Here is a 19892-nt window from a genome sequence, read left to right on the forward strand (position 1 = left end):
GCTCAAACGCATTGCTCTTGCCAATGGCCTGACCACCCACTTCAGCGCCCTCCCTCCCTCCCCAAGCCTTCGGTGCTCCACCTGCTGCTTTGGTGGCTCTGTAGGCACAGCTGCGAAGTTCTTTTCTCTGTCAGAGAAGAGAACTTCGTAGTTCTGCCTACAGAGCCACCAAAGCAGCAGGTGCCTATAGAGCCACCAAAGCTGTAGCTCAGATATGTAAAACACAAGGCCCCGGGGCCGGGCCGGGCCCAAATTTGGCCTCCTGGGATGGGCCCCTGCTGCCCCAGCCCTGGCTCACCCCAACTTGGCTGGGCGCCCTCCCGGCGCATGCACAAGAAATGGCAAATGCTCAGGGGCTGGTGGTTTGCAGCAACAGCTGCAGCTCATTTGCCTCACCCTGCCTCACCCCACCCCTCCCAGCCTCTCCCGTGACGCCAGGCCATTCCCCGCTTGGCAGAGCCTCTCCTCGTCCAGCTCTGCTTTGCTGCACTGTGCCTTTCCTCACTTGGGCCTTGGCGTTCTGTAAGCCTAGCGCCCCAGGGCATGCCCAGCCTGTGGGATGAAAGACACGGAAATGGGAGCGCACAGTGGCACAAGCCAAGTATCAGCCAGCTCTCATTCGCCCTCTCTGCCACATTGTAGGGCCGGAGAGGGGAATGCAGCATTGTGTAGAGCCGCAGCCTGGAACTGCTGGTGGGCAGCAATGTGTGATGGCTGGAGAGAAAGAGTGAGAAGGAGGAGAAAGCGGGAAGGGTTTCTCTCTCTCTCTCTCTCTCTCTCTCTCTCTCTCTCTCTCTCTCTCTCTCTGTGTGTGTGTGTGTGTGTGTGTGTGTGTGTGTGTGAGCATACCAGGAGGGGAAGAGAAGGAAGAGGAAACTGAGGTATTACAAAAAAGTGGAGCTTCCCCCTTTCTTCCCCCCTTCTCTTTTTTTTTAACCTCCTCCCACTCTGTTCAGGTGCAGGCTGGAGGAAAAGTGCGAGAAGGGGGAGAAAGCAGGAGAGTTTTTTTGTGTGAGGGAGAGAGAGAGGGAGAAATTGAACCAGCAGGGAAGTGAAAATGTGGTGAAAGGAAAGCATTGCAAGTAAGCAAACTTACAAAAGGGGATTCTCTCTCTCTCTCTCTCTCTCTCTCTCTCTCTCACACACACACACACACACACACACACACACTGCGTCAGGGAGGTGGTGTGCAGCCAGGCAAGACAGCAAATTCGCAAATTGGCTTTATGGTCTATTCTTGTCACCTCCCCTCCCTAAAATCATAAAACTCTTTGGATTGAATGGGAAGTTAAGAGAATTGGCGTGATTTGAAATTAAAAGGCCGAGTCCACTCCCCCCCCCAATTATTTTGTCAGAGACGTGGAAAGTGTTTCTTGCTTTTACTTCCTCTCATCTGCTCTTTTGTAATTTAATCCAGCCTTACCCAAACTAATGTCTTTTGGGTGTCATGGACCACAGTTCCCATAATCCTGTGGCTATGCTGGCATCCTATTGCTGAGGATGCTTTGGTTACAAAGCCAGGTCTCCTTGCATGGAGAGGGAGCGGGCCTCCCTCTGACCCATGCACTTTGCCCTCCTGCACCCACCATGAGCAATCTGGCCAAGGAGAGCAGAGTACAGAAGCAGTAGCCTTGAGGAGGAGGTAAACGCAGCTGGGCAGCCCCTCGGGGAAGTGCGGCTAGGCTAGTCAGGGCTGTGGGGTCCTGGTGCCGCGGGAACTCAAGGACCGGGCTGGACTAGTAAAGAAGTCCAGTCAGCAGTCTTTTGGAGCTGGTAAGCTTATTGGAAATTTTACAAACATTTTGTGGGAATTCAACATACAAATAAGCAAAGTTATTTCTTGTCACCACCTCCTTTAGACTATCCTTTCAACTTAGCTTTGTCTTCTTTCTAGGTGGTGGGGATATTTCAAACAAAGCAGAGAGGTACAACTATTTCTGATCTTATATACTAAAAATGTCTGTGGGCAAGCTGCGTGACAATTTCACTTTTAGAAATAATAAAAATATTTTTTTCTTTTTTTAAAAAAAATGGCAGATGTGATATGGAGCCTGGCAGGCACCAAGCCAATTGTTCATGGGCACTTTGGTGCCTGCCAACATTATATTCCCTTAACCTGACCTTGTGCAACAAGAAAACCTTCTAATAGGTGGTGGAAAGTAGGGGTTTTAAAACTTCATTTAGGTACTAAAACACATCAACAACCCAATTTTGTCCAAAGATATACATGCTTAAGAACCATTAAGTGGATGCAGACATATCTAATTCTATAGTAATAAGAATATTTGCTTATTGTTGAGTAGTGACATGTTCTGTTTGAATGAATGTAAAATACATACTTTTAGCCTAACAGTAATATTTATTTAATACACATAATGCAATTTACTGCTTGTGTGAAATAAAATAATAAAAATAAAGAAAACTTATCTATAACAAGTACAACAACCCTAACCATACCTAAAATAGACTGCAAGAAAGAGGTGCACCATCAGCAAGAGCAAAGTCCATAATTGAGATAATAATGCTGAGTCTCCAGCAGCACATAATATTTAAACAGCAAAGTGTTAGTTAGTGAACAAGACTCTATTAAGAACTGTGTCTTTAGAATGCTGCCATGACATCCTTAAAACAACAAGTGATTCTACTGGCAATAAAGTCCTCAGCGTTTTAGTTTTTGGCCTTTTATTTACTGGCATAGGTTCATTAAAATTGACTGATCAATTAGCTTTCTATTCTTGACTGTCCAAGTGAGGCCGCCAAGATTCTATCTGAGTGTTTGAAGGCTGTGAGGGTCAGAATGGGGAAACAAACACCTGCTATGCCATGAAGATGTTTCTATTATTTGCCTTTCATCCTTGGAATCACTTTTAAACTCTCTTATCTCATGTTTGCCAGAATTCTTATTGTTAATAAGCTACCCAATGAACAGGTATTAATACTGCCAACTGAAAGTAAGTGACTGTAGGAGCCCCACAGTTCCCAGAACTAGAGAGATTTTATTATTGAATTTGGGACGAGCTGCATTGCCTCACTCAGATTCCATGTGCAATCTGGGGCCTACTAGATACATAGTTCCTGCTACATGCTATAATATATATCAGCAAAATGTAGTTGATCTCTTCTGCTAAACATGGAGATAAGTCACTGCAAAGTTATATTATGGGATGTTCTATAGATTTCCTATGGCATGCTTTTTCGATCATATCATTTAGAAAATTAAAACAATATGTATACATATCTAAGTGCCAGGATACAGTCATGTTGCATGTTGCCCTAACCGATGCAGAACACTTTCAGAATAGGGTCCCATATCTACATTCACAATAGTACCAGTGAAAATGATACTATACTATTAGGGATAAAATGGCTGGTTTAGCAGCTAAACATACAGTAATTGGCAACTGAAAAGAGAGATTAGTGGAGAAAGAATGTGAATCCAAACAAAGAGTTCGGCATATTATGGGGGAGGTATGATGAACTGAAGATGACTCTGAAAGCAGAGTCGAAAATGTGGCAAAGACCAAGGAACTGAAGAGTAGACCCAAGAGAATGGGAGATTGCCCTCATGTGCTCTGGGCAGCTACTCCTCTTGAGGAGATAGCAGGAGAGTGGTTTTCTGTGGGTTTGAGCACCTTAAGATGACAAGTTTAGCAATCTTGTTTGTAACTGTTACAATTTTTAATAGACTTTTACATATACATAAGCAAATATATATAAGCATACACATACAGAAAGAGTTGTAAAAACATGAGAGAGATGCCAGGAACTCTACCCCACTAATACCTTCTGGCCCAGGAGCTAAACTACAAGAGCTTCCTTAATCAGTATGGTGAAAGGTAAATGCCAGCTTCCTTGGGAGTAAGCTTCATTATCAGGGAGGGAGAAGTTTCATACTCTGTATGACTGAGCCTGAACAGCTGAAAAGCTGGGAGAAAAGGGCTTTTAAAGATGGAGGAAAAGAAAGGATAAGAGAAATAGTAAACTTAAGCTGATTACAGAGAGAAAATAAAAGGCAAGAAGAAACTGTTGATAGACTTCTCACCCAACCCTTTAAGAAATCTGGCCTTGAAAGAGCTTACTTCCATGGCAGTAGGAAGCAAAGGAACTAGTTACTTAAAAGAAAAAGATTCCCTAAAACTTTTTACAGCTGATTTTCTCAGCTGAGATTCGCATTTCCAACTTTCCTATTGTTGCTGTCATAATGACTTATCGCTTTAGTTGGACATTATAGTTGAACATTACAGTTTGATTTAATGGTTTAACAAACTGAAGCTTTCAAAGGAGTCAATACTTGCTTTCAACTCTGACCCTAATAGTAAAGGGACAATTGTGGATAAATTAATGAGTCCTCATACTCCTTTGGTGTGTCCAGAGACTCCCAACACTTATTCTGTATATAAAGGGGTCAATCCCACAGTCAGCGCATCTGAAAAAAGGCAATGATAATATCTGGCTGCCCTTCAAAGCTGTGATAAAGTTCTTTGGGAACTTTGAAAATATGAGCAGAAATCCAGGACTTCATGAATTTTGAAGAAACAGTATAGGAAAGGTATTGATGCTTTTTAACTTTCATGTTGCAGAAGATTCTTGAGAATACCATGGATGGCAACAAAACAAACAAATGTATCATTCAATAAATTGACTCAGAATTCTCATTCAGGGAACAAATGAACTGACACAATGGAACAATGGGTCCTATCCATCAAAATGTGGAGAAAAGCAGAGCTTTACATTTAGGCCAGGGGTCCCCAACCCCCTGTCCATGGACTGGCACTGGGTTGGGCATGCCAGAAACCAGGCCGCACAAACAAAGCCCCATGCAGGCAGTACATGAAGCCATGCTCCCTCCGGTCTCCATGGAACCAGTCCCTGGTGCTCCAAAGGTTGGGGATCTCTGATTTAGGCAGGAAAAATCAAAGATATAAGTACAGATTAAGTGAGACCAGGCTCAAAAACAGTAACTATGAGAAGGACCAAGCTTGGAGTCCTAGTGGATGATCACTTGACTATAAGTCAGCAGTGTGGAGCAGCAGCCAAAAAAGCTAATAAAATCCTGATTTGCATAAACAAAGGCATAGAATCAAGATCACAAAGTATTGGTACTGCTTTATAAACCTGTAGTGAGACCATCTGGAATACTGCAACCAATTTCGGTCACCATACTACAAAAAAGATGTTGAGACCTTGGAAAAAGTACAGAGAAGAGCAACTAAGATGATCCAAGGCCTGGAGACTAAAACATACGAAGAATGGCTGCAGGACTTGGGTTTGGCTAGTGTAAAGAAAAGAAGAAATAAGGGTGACATGATAGCAGTACTCCAATATTTAAGAGAGTGCCACAAAGAAGAGAGGGTCAAATTATTCTCCAAACCACCAGAGGGCAGGACAAGAAACGATGGTTGGAAACTGATCAAAGAGAGAAGCAACCTGGAATTAAGGAGAAAGTTCCTAACAGTGAGGACAATTAACCAGCGGAACAGCTTGCCTTCAGAAGCGTGGGTGCTCCATCACTAGAGGTTTTTAAGAAGAGACTGGACAGTCACTTGTCTGAGATGGTATAGGTTCTCCTGCTTGAGTGGGGGGCTGGACTAGAAGACCTCCAAGGTCCCTTCCAGCTCTATTCTATTCAAATACAAATTACCCTACTTTAGACACATCCTGTGAAGACCTAACTCTCACTTTAGTGCTAGGAAAGGTGGAAGGAAAGAGGAAAAGCAAGATGGATGGATTCAGTTACAGTGCTGATGGTTACACCATTAGAAGACCAGGTTAGGGAGTGAAAATTATAAAGAAAATCTATGTATGTAATTGCCAAGAGGAAACATAAACTAGATAGCACATAATTGAACACCAGGATATAATAGTTACCTGGATAGGATGTACATTCATTTTCCTGAATTCTCCTGGCCTGTCCAATCAGATCAGACAAGATTATCTCCCTTCAGGTCATGTCTCTTCAAAAGTACCATCTGAAAAGACTATTTGTCTATTTTCAATCCCACCAAGTAGAAATCCTGTGTAGAAACCCTGTCTGTCTCTCTTGGGCAGGGGTCTTCAAACTTGGCCCTTTTATGACTTGTGGACTTCAACTCCCACAATTCCTCAGCCAGGCAGGCTGGCTGAGGAATTCTGGGAGTTGAAGTCCACAAGTCATAAAAGGGCCAAGTTTGAAGACCCCTGCTCTTGGGTTTCAGGAAAGCATTTGAGACTTAGCTTTTCTAGCTAGCCCTGAAAGGAGGCATATAATGAACATTGGCCATACATTTTTGATATTTTTGATATTTTTAACAGTTTCTTTTTTTGAGAAAGGTTAATAACTTTTTTTAAAAAACTGTTATTCCTTCAGAGATTTGGGAATGGACAGCATACAAATAAAAAATTCCACCACTAACTCAACCCAATTTGCCTCGTAGTGAACCCTAAAGCCATTGTGTTACACAAATCTGTTAGTTACACAACAGGCTAAGCTAAAATGCCATTGGTCGGTTTTAGGTCTGGGTTGTGTGAACTTGCAGCCTTATTATTGCACAAGCCCATTTCATATAATACAGAGAGCTATTAAGCATCTGCTAAAATGGAGCCCACGTGCCAGGAATACCTGCCGTGCCATTATTTCCACGCTAATTACTGAGAAGTTCGTACAGCCTTGCCCAACCATCACTGCGATGGCATGCCTGGCTTCATTCGTGATATATTACAGCACTGGCTGGATGACATTAAACGCTACAACGTCCGTAATGTGGAGATGGCCTTACCCTCTAAAGTGGCATGAGCCTTCCCACAGTCCCTTGCGGTTTCCATAACAGCTCGAGAGAACAAAAGCGAGGGAAAGGGTCAGCCAGAGCCAGAGCTTTCTCAGCAGGGTTAACCTTCACCTCTCCGCAGTGCCGAAGCTCTCTCCCCTCCCTTCCTTCTGTTTTGCTTCCCTTTCATTGGCTGCCTGGAGTCTAAGGCAAGACAGCGCTCTAATTAGGACCCGGGCGGACACGGATCCCGTTTCCTGGGCAAGCAGATAGGAGAGAAGGCAAAGTCCAAGCGACGACTGTAGCCGCCAGCGTCCCCGCCTAACCGAGCTGATTTGGTTTCGCTTCGCAGACTTTTCTTCTCGGCCGGAGCCAGGAGCTTTGCACTCGAGGCAGGTGGAGAGGGCACTGAGGAGGAAGAAGCTGCTTAAGCACCCGGGGAGACAGCCCTGGGCAGAGGCGGAAGGAGCGCGCCTCATTGGCTGAAAGTGTCTCGTTTAGGCGAGGGAAAGTTGGCCGCAGAATTCCTGACTGTTCCGCCGCGGGCAGAGCCGGAATCGGGGGAAAAGCAGGAGCACCAGCTGCAGGTAGGTGATCTCGGGTGGCTTTTCAGCGAAGGACGAGGGTGTTTCCTTGAGTGGACGGCTCGTCACAACCCAAAATTGGAGGGCCGTGGGAAAGCCGTGGGTCCCGGGTTGATTCCGTGCAGCAAGAGGAGAGGAAATAAAATCATATTTCTCTTGCAGTCATCCTACCCCGCACATACTTAGTTGTGCAGGAATAGGGTGTAATTAGTTGCGTTCAAATCAGTGTGAACGTTGTTGACTTGGCGGAATCTGAATTGCTCTAGTCCTCTGGAGTTGTTGTGGTACGGAAGAAAAGCACAGAGGGTGAGATAATCCTTAAAAAAAAAAAACTGCCAATAGTTGTTAAGGTCTACAAACTATTATCTCTTGCTTTAATTTTGTAGTTGCAATCCCCGATGAGGATAAAACGGCACTTTTATGTAGGTACAGTAACCTGTTAAAAACGGAAGCGCCTCTTTAGGTAACTGGGCTAGGATTGATTACAAGCAGCCTTAGTCCATTGGAAATCTTTCATAGATTAAAATAGGATGGTAAATTGCATTAAGGACCTTTCTAACATTTGAGTTGAGAATGTGATTGATTTAGATGCTTGACTAATAAATGCTGAAATTGGAATCAGTTAATGAAAATTTGGATCAGAGCAAAATATTTCTTAATGATACATGCTCTGAATAAATAATGTAAAAAAAATACTTTTTTCATGTTCCACTACATCTCCTCTATGAATCTACAAAACGGTGCACACATATTTTAACTGGGCTGTATTTGTTTCATCACATGAACAATTAGGAGTCTGTTTCTACATTCATTAGTGAGATGAGTGGTGCCTAAATTTGATGAATAAAAATAAATCTTATCACATGCAATTCTGTACAGAGCATCTTTACAATTACAGGCTGGTTAAGGTAACTTCAAATTATTACTGCTCCAAACATTACATAAGGTCATTAATTATGTGAAACATAGGTTATCAGATCTGGACTGCAAAATCCAGAAAATTGCTAGAAAATTGCAACAATTAGAATTTTCTATATTTGCTGGTGTGTGGAATTTCCTGAATTTTTGTAGCCCACAATTGGTATCCCTAACATATTTGATTCTTCATGTGAAGCTTTGTGAAATTTGCCTACAGTAAAACAATGCTGTGAATGCCTTTTATGAGACTGTATTTTCTTTTTCACACCCTCATAGTTAAAATACTCTGTAGCAAAGAAGGAACAGTATTGACATGTTATGCTTTTCTATGGCTATGAGGTCTGGCAAGATCTGTGGTATCAGTGCTAAGCAAAGATAATGAATGGTACAACTATGGCTGTTGCATTGAAGTACACATGATATACTTTCAATCAGAAAAGAGTTGGAAGGGACCTTGGAGATTTTCTAGTCCAACCCCCTGCTCAAGAGGTGACCCTATCCCATTTCAGACAAATGACTCTTCTTAAAATCCTCCAGTGACCTCTGACAGCAAACTGTTCCATTGGTTAATTTTCCTACTGTTAAAAAGTTTCTCCTTAATACCAGATGGTTTCTCTCCTTGATTAGTTTCCATCTATTGTTTCTTGTCTTGCCTTCTGCTGCTTTGGAAAATAATTTGATCCTCTACTCTTTGTGGCAATACTGGAATACTGCTCTCATGTCCCCCTTAGTGCTTCTTTTCTCTAGACTAGCCAAACCTAAATCCTGCAACCGTTCTTCATATATTTTAGTTTTCTGGCCTTAATCAACTTAGTTGCTCTTCTTTGCACTTTTTCCAAAGTCTCAACATCTTTTTGTAATGCGGTGATCAAAACTGGATGCAGTATTCCAGGTGTGGCCTTAATAAGGCTTTATAAAGTGGTACTAATACTTCATGTGATTTTAGTTCTGTGCTTCTGTTTATATAACCAAGGATTGTATTAGTTTTTTTGGCTGCTGGTCGCATACTGCTGGCTCATGTTTAAGTGATCGTTTTTAAACCAGGTTTCACCTAATCTTTACTTGTACTTTTGGTTTTTCCTGCCTAAGTGTAAAACTTTGCTTTTCTCCACATTAAATTTCATTTTGTTGGATAGGGCCCATTGTTCAGGTCTGTCAATATCTTTTTAGATCCTGAGCTTGTCTTCTGGGGTTTTCTGGATTATTCCTGCCAGCTTAGTGTCATCTACAAATATGGTGAGTTCCCCTTCTATTCCCTCATCTAAGCCGTTTATGAAGATATTGAAGTGTACAGGGCCTAAGATGGAACCTTGTGGTACCCCACTGCCTGCTTTCCTCCATGTAGATGTAATACCATTAAGAATGACTCATTGAGTATGGTTTGTCACCCAATTACAAGTCCATCTGGTGGTCATGCTATCTACCCCACATTTTTCTAGCTTACCAAGAAGTAGGTTGTGATCTACTTTGTCAAATGCCTTGCTAAAGTCTAAGTATACTATGTCCAAAACATTGCACCGGTCTACTAATTTAGTCATTTTGTCAAAGAATGAAATAAGATTGGTTTGGCATGATCTGTTTTTAACAAACCCATGCTGGCTTTTAGTTATAACTTTATTTCTTTCTAGATATTTGCAGATCTGTTTTTTGATTATCCTTTCCAGTATCTTCCCAGGTATTGATGTTAGGCTGATTGGTCTGTAGTTTCCTGGGTCTGTTTTTCCCCCTTTTTCGAGGATGGGAACCACATCAGCTCTTTTCCAATCCTCAGGTACTTCCCCGGTGTTCCAGGATTTTTGAAAGTTTATGGTACAATGATTCTGAGATAACATCTGCCAGCTCCTTCAGAACTCTGGAATGTAGTACATCAGATCCTAGTGATTTATATTCATCAAGATCAGATTTTCTTGCTTATTTTAATTTCTATTTCTAGAAATTTTTACAGTTAGGTTTTTAGTAGGTTGGACTATAGTTTCTTTTTCCGTGAAGACTGATGCAAAAAATGAGTTAAGCAGTTCTGGTTTCTCTCTGCTGCCTGTTACTTCCTTGCCATCATCTCTCTTAAGTGGACCTACTGTTTCCATCACTTTTTTCTTTTTATTTATATGTTGAAAGAAAATTGATATTGATAGATATTTCTAACAATATGAGTAATAAAAATGAAAATTGATGGAGAGCTAGTTCTGTATATGTTTATTAATAGATGTATCCAGCTGAGTGTGTTAGAAGTAGAGTATTTTCAGTATGATCCTATTATATGCCTTGTTTGCTGTAATTCAAAAGAAAATATGCTACAGTTGTTTCTTTTGGGTAACAAGAAATGTTTTTCTTTGGTTTAAGAATTGTCTGGAAGATAGAATTCACAACCTTGACATTTTCCCATTGATTCTGCAATATAAAACTCGTTTGTGCTTATTCTATAGAGAATTATTCTAGACATATCAGAAATGCTGTTTCTTAACATATCCATCATCAGAACTTTGACATGAAAAAAATGGATCTAAGTATTATCCAGTTCATCTCTTATGGCTTTGAAACTGAGGTCTGCTAACAAAGACATTTTTATTATGGAGTTTTATATGAGTCTGTATATAATAATCAGAATAGAGCTGGAGGAGACCTTGGAGGTCTTCTAGTCCAACCCTCTGCTCAAGCAGGAGACCCTATCCCATTTCAGACAAGTGGCTATCCAGTGTCTTCTTAAACACTTCCAGTGATGGAGCACCCACAACGTCTGAAGGCAGGCTGTTCTACTGGTTAATTTTCTCACTGTTAAGAAGTTTTTTCTTAATTCCAGGTTGCTTTTCTCCTTGATTAGTTTCCATCCATTATTTCTTGTCTTATCTTCTGGTGCTTTGGAAAATAGGTTGACCCCCTCTTCTTTGTGGCAGCCCCTCAAAATACTGGAATACTGCTATCACATCACCCCTAATCCTTCTTTTCTCTAGATTAGCCATACGCAATTCCTACCACCATTCTTCATTTGTTTTTGTTTTCAGGTCTTTAATCATCTTACTTGCTCTTCTTTGCACTTTTTCCAAAGTCTCAACATCTTTTTTGTAATATGGTGACCAAATCTGGATGCAGTATTCCAGATGTGGTCTTACTAAGGATTTATAAAATGGTACTAATACTTCACGTGATTTTGATTCTACGTCTCTGTTTATACAAACAAGGATTGTATTAACTTTTTTGGCTGCTGCCGCACACTGCTGGCTCAAATGATCATCCATTAGGACTCTAAGGTCCCTCTCACAGTTACTGTTTTTGAGCCAGGTTCCCCCCCCCCCAAAAAAAAGTGCACTGTGTGTCTTAGATAGAAGGCTAAATTCTGGATAAACAGTTATACCAGAAATGGCCCATATGATATTTAGGATCCATCTGCCTCCTAACATAGAGACAATACTTTAACTGATTCCAAGTGGGACTGGTGCAATAATCTCTGAGGATGGAAGAACAGACAGGGGAACCAATATGTTCTTTTCACAAGTATTAAATGCCTTGTGCTCAGGCCATAACTTTAAAATCCCAGCTACATATGAGTGTGGGCCAAATGCGTTGAGGACATCTTCAGTCTAGGATATTGATAAAGAGATTAAGACTGGATTCCACAACTCATGTACTTAAAACAAACTAGGATCCATTTAACAAAATTAGTTTTGTCTCTGACTAAATATGCTTAAGACAAGTTTTAATCCAGCTGGACACTGCCTAGGAATATTGTGTGGGATAAATGAGCACATAAAAGAGAAAGATTCTACGTTATCTCTTGATGTGCTTGCTTACTTCTATAGGGAGGTTTTAACAAGAGAAAGAAGAAAGTCTTAGCTCATGTTTTTTGAATCTGTTGTCTAGGTCACCCTTTAGCAGTACTGTATATTCAAACACTGCAATTAATTAGTAACAGACATACAATGCTTCACTATTTGTTGTTCACAGAATTAGAATTCAAAGGTAATAATTCCCAGCCTTCCTCAATGTACTTCAGATACAGACTTACAAGTTCACCTGCTTCTGCAGCCTATTTATTTCTTTGTTTCTTTGTTTGTTTATATTCATTCAATTTATTTGCTGCCTATCTCGCTGTGGGATTACTCTGGGCAGTTTACAACAATAAAAACATAAAATTACAAAAATGTAAACATAACAGTAGTAAAACAATGAAACAATAAACACTGAAAATTCAGCAATATGATTAAAAAATGGGCAGGGAGAGAGCAGGATGCGTGGGGGGAAATTATGTCCTGCTAATCAAGGAAAAATTTAAAAGTTGATGTTTCTTTTTTTGTAACTTTGAGCTCCCAAAAGACACAATCTCACTTTCTTTTTGTTAGTAGTGGAGTTGGTGGTGGGAAACAAAATCTACTTGAAATGGAAAGGAATCAAAAGCCTTTTATTAGCAGGACTTACATCTTTTTTTTCATCAAAATAATTTCATCTGATCTATTGCCCAAGTAAGTATTCCTCCCCTGAAAATAAATGTTAGAATGTGGTCAGAGATTATTCTCACAAAACAGCTGGGAGTTTAGAAATGTCCCTGAAGGTATAATTATTTTCATAGTTGCAGTTTCATAATCTCATGGAAATGTAGATTCCCTCTCCTCCCCTGCCTCATGGCCACAGTTTCATTCCTAAATAGCAGGTGAGCTGCCAGATGTTGTAGTTTGTTGTGTAAAAAATTTCAACAGTCCTTGTTTGATGTAGATTCCTGTTTCCTTCCACTACTACATCACTCTACTTTTATTTTTAATTGCAGACATCATTGTTTCTGATTTATACAAATATGTTCCATGTGCCTTGGGAAAAGTTCATTCCTCTTTGAAGAGACGCAGTTTGGCATGAGATAGGACTATCTCAATATCACACCTAGGCTAATTGCAGCCGTAACTCTGGATCTTTTTGGAATGATGCATGAGAAATGGGAAAATACAACTCTGCTGGTCTTAAGTCAGATGCAGGTTATGGTGGATATTAACTTTGCTTTTCATATTGTCAAGCCAGAAGCTTAATCTTAGGTTCATGGTCCCACAAGAATAAAGGAGAAAGCAGATGTTTCATCTCTAAAGTAACCTTGTTTCATTTGAGTGTTTTATGTTGTGAGGGATAATGGGCATAGCATGAAGCCTCCAGTGTAGAATACTTTCTACAGTTCATCTTTTCTTGTTTCCTTTGTCCCAGCAAATAACAACTCTTATATGGATCTTCAGTGGTCCACTACGAGTAAAGACTAGGACAATCCACTCTAATAGTATCTCTACTTGTACAGCATTTTACTGAGCCATCCATGGTTACACAAATGAGGAAAGTAATAGCCAGAGAGGCAGGAAAATGCTACAGACATTTCTGCTTCCTCTGGAGGGTCTTTTCACTATGTTTCAATCTGAGATCTCTTTCACCTCCGGGTTAGTATCAATATGACCTTGGAGCTGCTTCCTGCATCCTTATTACGGGGCTTCTACAGCACTGTAGCATCTAATTCAATTGTAGTTCACAATTCAATACTGTGCACTTCTGGAACTATGTTATGGACAGTTTTCCTAGTGACTGATGTGGTTGCCTCATGCTCCCTCCCAGATTTCCAATCTCATGCCGAGATTCAAGCAATTATGGAGAGCTTTTGTCTCTATCCCTACCTTATTTTTCTTTGACTGCTAAAGAAAGCAGATGAGGAAATGAGAACAGGACCCTGGCTGGAACACTGACTTTTCCATTTCCCTACTGCTTAACTGTCTGACCTTTATTCATTTGATATCTATACCATCTTCCCTCCACAGTAGTCCTTTTTTTTTTTTTTTTACCAATTTACCACTTCAAGAGCAATTAATCAGAAAGAGGATCAGGCCAGAGAAGCATATAGTGGAAAGAGACAGCGAATAACTGGGGTGGGGCTTTTAAAATGTCTTGCTAATCTAAATAGCTTTGTTTTCATAGTATTTGTATGTGCAGAGTTTTGAGAGAGCTTTTTTTTAATGAGACCGGCCATAGCTAATTTGACAGGGCTGCTGGCTGAGTCATTAATGAAGGCAGTGATATGAACAGGATTGCTGCTTCTCATCTGGAAGAGAGTTTTTGTGTTATTCAATCAACACCTCTGGCTTGAGTCAACTGATGGCGTGGTTACCTGTTCTGATGAAATAATTTGTGATATAATTGGCTTCCTGAAAACGTGCCTTTTTTAGTGCTGTAGGTAGGGGTCATGAGGTCCTCTTGCCTGGAAATTTCCCATAAAGATAATCTAGGGCAGGTATGTCAAACTCACGACGTCACATGACATCGCACGATGTATCGGGACTTTTTCCCCATTGCCGGCAATGGGGTGGGCATGGTTTCGGTGTGACGCATCCAGTCCACAGGTCGGAAGTTTGACATGCCTGTTCTAGGGAAACCACAAATATATTACTGGGTACTGCTATACAGACTATTGCTTGAAGATGGTTGTTTAAATTACATGTTGCTTTTTAAATCTAAATATACTAGTGAAAATCAAAGCCAGAGTACTGCAAGTGATTTAAGTAATCTACCTGCCATGTGAAAGTGAAGGCTTTCCATAGAGATCCCACAACAACTTGTGTGAAAAGTTTCCATGTTATACAGTATGAAATTTTTGACACTCTTGCAACAATTCATTTGAGAAACTGTCACAAAAATGTATGTAATGTTACATACATTACAAATGTTGCTTTAAAAACAAGTCTGAAAACTGACTCAAGTCATTTGCATCCAAGTAGATCTTTTAGTTTCATTGAAGTAGGTATCCTCAGCATTTTGTTTTGATCAAAGGCTCAAAGATTTTGTTTGCAGAGAAAAGTGCAATAGATTAGATCCAGCTTAAGTGAAATTGGAAATATACTCACTGCATTTTAAATTAGCCTTAACCATCATTTGTTGGATATATTACAATTGATTAGGGTTTTGAAAGCCATAGTTTGATTTTTACAAATTCTTAAGGATTAGCAAGAATCCAGTTTAGTTTTACAGCTTTCATTCAATCTGTGCTAATATGCAAATAAACAACATCAATTATTGTGAAATTCAATTAAAATAGTGATAGTATGTGTTTTGGTCATATGTGCAGTATGGAGTTTCACTTCATCCTCCTAAATCCCCGCTAAATAGGAATTTTTCTGGTGCTGGGTTTCTCTCACTTGCATGATCTATTTCATCTGTTTCAGATGAAATTAGATCTATTTCATCTGTTTTATCAGTGAGATGAAAATTTAGATCTATTTCATCTGTTTTATCAGCGATATCGCTAGCGAGTCTGTTTGATCCAGTTGGATATCACTGATAAAGTTGAACTTAATTCAACTTCTTAATTTGCACAGGCCCTAAAGAAACATATTTTCCTCCCCACCTTCTGCTGTTATACAATTAATTTTTTTTTTTCACATGGCCATTTGCTCTTATAAACCTTGCTAGAGAATAGTCCTCTTCTCCAAGGCTTAAATAAAGTTATCTATCTATATCAGTGCTGCATTTGGGAGGTAAGGTATTGGAATCCCGTAAAATCAACTATTATTTTTCCTCCTGCCCACCATTTAATTTGAGTTAATTACTGATCCAGATGCAAACTAAACAACGTGAGCTTGCTTTGCTAATTATAGTTAAGAAGACTGCACTATACCAAAAAATAGGCAGGCTGTTGAAGGCCTTGAAAAGAATTCGTTGGTCATTAAACTCTATAGTTTGTTGCTGATCTTTACAGTTTCCAGTTGCCTTGCCTTCTTTTTGCTGAAGATTTTAACTGTGTAATTGCCATTTTGTAGTGAGGTACCAATAATATCCAAGAATGTGTGTTGAAAATCAAAAATCGTGAAACATAAAGTTGATCTGGGGACAGTTTTTTGCAATCTAATGGCAATTTATAGAAGACTTGATGACCTCCAAGGTCCCTTCCAACATTATTATTATTATTATTATTATTACTATTACTATTACTACTATTACTATTACTATTATTACTATTATGTGTCCATTCCTCCTCCCAACCTAAAACATAAGTACTGTAGTTGAAACTAGAGTAATTTATGCTATACTGGATGGTCCATCTTTAGTCCTGGGGGGGGCAAATTTACCTCCCTCAGTGCAGGCACGCAACTTGGGTGTCCTCCTGGACTCACAGCTAAATCTGGAACAACATCTATCGGCTGTGGCCAGGAGGACCTTTGCACAGGTTTGCCTAGTGCACCAGTTGCGGCCTTATTTGGACCGGGAGGCTTTACTCACAGTCACTCATGCCCTTGTCACCTCAAGACTGGATTACTGTAATGCGCTCTACATGGGGCTACCCTTGAAGGGTGTTCGGAGACTGCAGTTGGTTCAGAACACAGCCGCGAGAGCGATTGTGGGCGCGCCAAGGTACGCCCACGTGTCACCTATCCTCCGCGAGCTGCACTGGCTTCCTGTGGGTCTCCGGACGCAATTCAAGGTGTTGGTTATCACCTTCAAAGCCCTTCATGGCATAGGGCCAGGTTACTTACAGGACTGCATTCTGCCGCACAGCTCCCAGAGACCGGTGAGGTCCCATAGATTGGGCCTCCTTCAGGTCCCGTCGGCCAGATAATGTCGGCTGGCGGGCCCTCGGGGAAGGGCCTTTTCTGTGGTGGCTCCGACCTGGTGGAATCAACTTCCCCCCGAGGTTCGAACTACTCCCACCCTGCCGGCCTTTAAGAAAGCCGTTAAAACTCTCCTGTTCCGGCAGGCCTGGGGCTGATGTCCCCGGGGGGCCGGGATATGATCGGACTCGCGGTATGACTGTATTATTTTATTGTTTTATGATTGTTTTAACTTTGTACGCCGCCCTGAGTCCTTTGGGATTGGGCGGCATATAAATATTTGAAAATAAATAAATAAATAAATATATTACCTATTCTGAGGTAAATTTCAGAAATTATGAAATGTCCCAAATGAATCAGGTAGATCTTGTGTATTTGCTCTCTGGCTACCTGCCAGTTAGACAGAAAAGTTTTTTATAACTATATGCTGAAACTGCATCTGATCTGATCACCTCCTTGCCACTAAAGATATAACCACTGATGGTTCCTAATACTGTTGCATCTTCATTGTTTCTCAGCCCCATTCAAGGCCACCTCTCCCTCTTTTTCTCTGCTCACTTTGGTGTTGAGAAAGGAAAGTTAACTAGAGAGAGTTGGTCTCTGGGAAAGTATCCAAGTTGTCACAGAAGTTGAACTGAGCCATTAAACTGCCCATCAAAACCCCTTTTGTTTTGGAAATGGACAAGAGGAAGGAAGTCAGCAGGGAAGACCTGGAAAAGGGAGTTATAAAATCAGCCTTGTTTCTTTCCATAACCATTAACCAGGAAAGTTTCCCAGTATGTGAACTTCCTGCCCAAGCATCTGGGAATGATTAACACTGCAGGCTTATGAAGGCGTGAAGGGAAAAATCAAATGTCCCATAGCTAGAGTAGATAAAAACTGAGTCTAACACAAGAACCAAAAAATTGCCATATCTCTGAAAATAAACTGTTGAACAGTATCTGCCTCTTTGTCATGTAAATATATAGCTGCGTGAGTAGAAAATGTTTTTGGAAAATGGAGTTGACTCATAATTTTTTTAGGAAGTTGGACTCATTACATCAACTCAGTTTGAATTAAGTCTGGAATAGTGTTGACAGGTTTGCCACACACCCAAGTGCCAGCTTATGTATCAGTAACTGTATAACAGTTTGCACACAATGGCAGGGGATTTGCTGCTAATCTGGGCACATGCCAAGCCTATTAATTCAACTAGTCACAGCACGAACAGCCCAAGGTTGTTGAATGAAATGTCTGTTCTGCTGTTTAAAGCTGTGAAGCCTAGAAACATTTGTTTAAAAAAGTTACAAGAAACAGCATTAAGTGACATAATTATATTTAAACTCAGTAAAGTAACAAAAATAAAGGGTGACATTTTGAAAGATTTCCCTAAAATGGCAAATCTCTGCAATGCTTTCAGGAGAGTCAGGAAGGAAATGAAGCCCAGGGCAAGTCTAAAAGACTATTGTCAGGCTTTCTCACAGACAGGATGTGTGAGTCCTCAATTGTGTGGTGGCAAAGTTGGGCCTATGCCAAGGTCCCATAAAAGAGCTCCCCTAAAAACAATGCCACCACTTTCGCTTCGTGCGAAAGATCCGGTGATTTTACTGCTTTTTATAGTTTGCAGGGATGTATATGTGTGTTATAACTGAGAAATCCATAGCTAAGACTCTCCAAATCCTGAAACTGAAATTCAAGCAACATGCAAGATAGCAGTTTTTGGATTCATTTTTATTTTTAAATGTTAATTATATATTTGCACACTTAAGCCACTTTTTTTACTTATGTAGTAATAATACCTATCTTAACCTATAACTAATACCTGATAGATAAGTGTTCCCCTCCTGGATTGGACTGATTAAAGTTGAAGTTCAACCTGTCTGAAGGTACCAAGTTAAGGAAGACTATAACAATGCAGCATAGAGTTTGGAATGTGTGTAGACAGATCCACAGAATATGGGATGGTATCAGCAGAGCCACTGAATTAAGATTCTGTCCTTTTCTCACACAGACATTTACTTTGGTCTCCTTCACAGCATAGTTTCTGAGAGATTTCCACTAAAGCATTGCTACTTTCACTGATATAAAAGATTGTTCACTTTTGAATGTGAATACTTTATCTCAGGGGTCCTCAAACTTGGCCACTTTAAGACTTGTGGATTTCAATTCCCAAAATTCCCCAGCCAGCATGGGGAATTCTGGGAATTGAAGTCCACAAGTCTTAAAGTGGCCAAGTTTGAGGATCCCTGCTTTATCTGAATGATGTGGTGGTGCAATCCTACAAGTGCTTTAATTCCATGGTCCTTTCTGATTTTATGTAACAAGGGAAAGATAGGCCCAACCCTATCCTTTCATCTCCCAAACAGAACCCAGAGCAATCTGAAAACTGATTTTTGGAGGCTGTTTTGTTTTTGCCCACCAAAATGTTTTGCCCCTCAGTAAGTTTCACTTATTTCTTCCTTTCATATGTGTCAGGGTGATTTTCTTCCTTTCATATGTGTCAGGGTGATCAATTGTTGATAGCTGCCACTGTCAATCTATGTACCCACACCACAATCACAACAAGGCTATCACACTAGTCAATTATGTTTGTGGCTGGCAAAAACTTTTTGTATATGATGTCTTAACACTAGTGGTAGGCATAAATGGAACAAGAGCCGAAATTTACATTAGCAACCATGACTTTAAATGTGTATTATGTCAACCATTTATGAAATAGTCATGGCCTCAAGAAGAAGGAAAAAATGAATGCTCTTCCAGTTAACGAGCACCTGTAGGCAATTTGTAACAAATTAGGGATTATGTGAAATCATCTACTAGTCTTTGAAAAAGCATATGTCTCGTATGGTTCCTTGTTTATTTGCATATGCTTGCCACTATGTTTCATCTAAGCTTTATGTGACTCATAATGAAAAATAAAGGCAGTTTGAATGAATAAATAATATTTATATGTGTGTTTAGATTTAATGGTAAGAAAAAATGTGATTTCAATGCATTTTAGTAATATTGGAAGGGCGTTGGAAGCAGGAAGCTAAGAAAAGTGGAACAAAATATCTTTATAAAATACACAATAAGCTTGGAAAGATGTTCTGTTTGCAAGAGTGAACTCTCAT

The 19892-nt window shown here is 40.4% G+C and overlaps 2 protein-coding genes across 3 annotated transcripts in view; one reads left to right on the forward strand and one right to left on the reverse strand.

Moving 5' to 3' along the window:
• Positions 1-6774, reverse strand: part of FRS3 (fibroblast growth factor receptor substrate 3) — a 32614-nt gene extending 25840 nt beyond the window's left edge. The window contains exon 1 of the mRNA XM_039340132.1: positions 6756-6774. The gene's annotated coding sequence lies outside the window, so the exon portion shown is untranslated. The remainder of the gene's footprint in view (positions 1-6755) is intronic.
• A 66-nt stretch (positions 6775-6840) lies between these two features.
• The window catches only part of PRICKLE4 (prickle planar cell polarity protein 4), a 30103-nt gene continuing 17051 nt past the window's right edge, over positions 6841-19892 (forward strand). The window contains exon 1 of one of the 2 annotated variants that reach the window (XM_039340043.1): positions 6841-7330. The gene's annotated coding sequence lies outside the window, so the exon portion shown is untranslated. The remainder of the gene's footprint in view (positions 7331-19892) is intronic. The other variant, XM_039340034.1, reaches the window with a different exon arrangement.

Source organism: Crotalus tigris, unplaced genomic scaffold (genome assembly GCF_016545835.1).
Source record: "Crotalus tigris isolate CLP2741 ecotype Arizona unplaced genomic scaffold, ASM1654583v1 scf7180000017550.10884619, whole genome shotgun sequence".
NCBI classification, from domain to species: domain Eukaryota; kingdom Metazoa; phylum Chordata; class Lepidosauria; order Squamata; family Viperidae; genus Crotalus; species Crotalus tigris.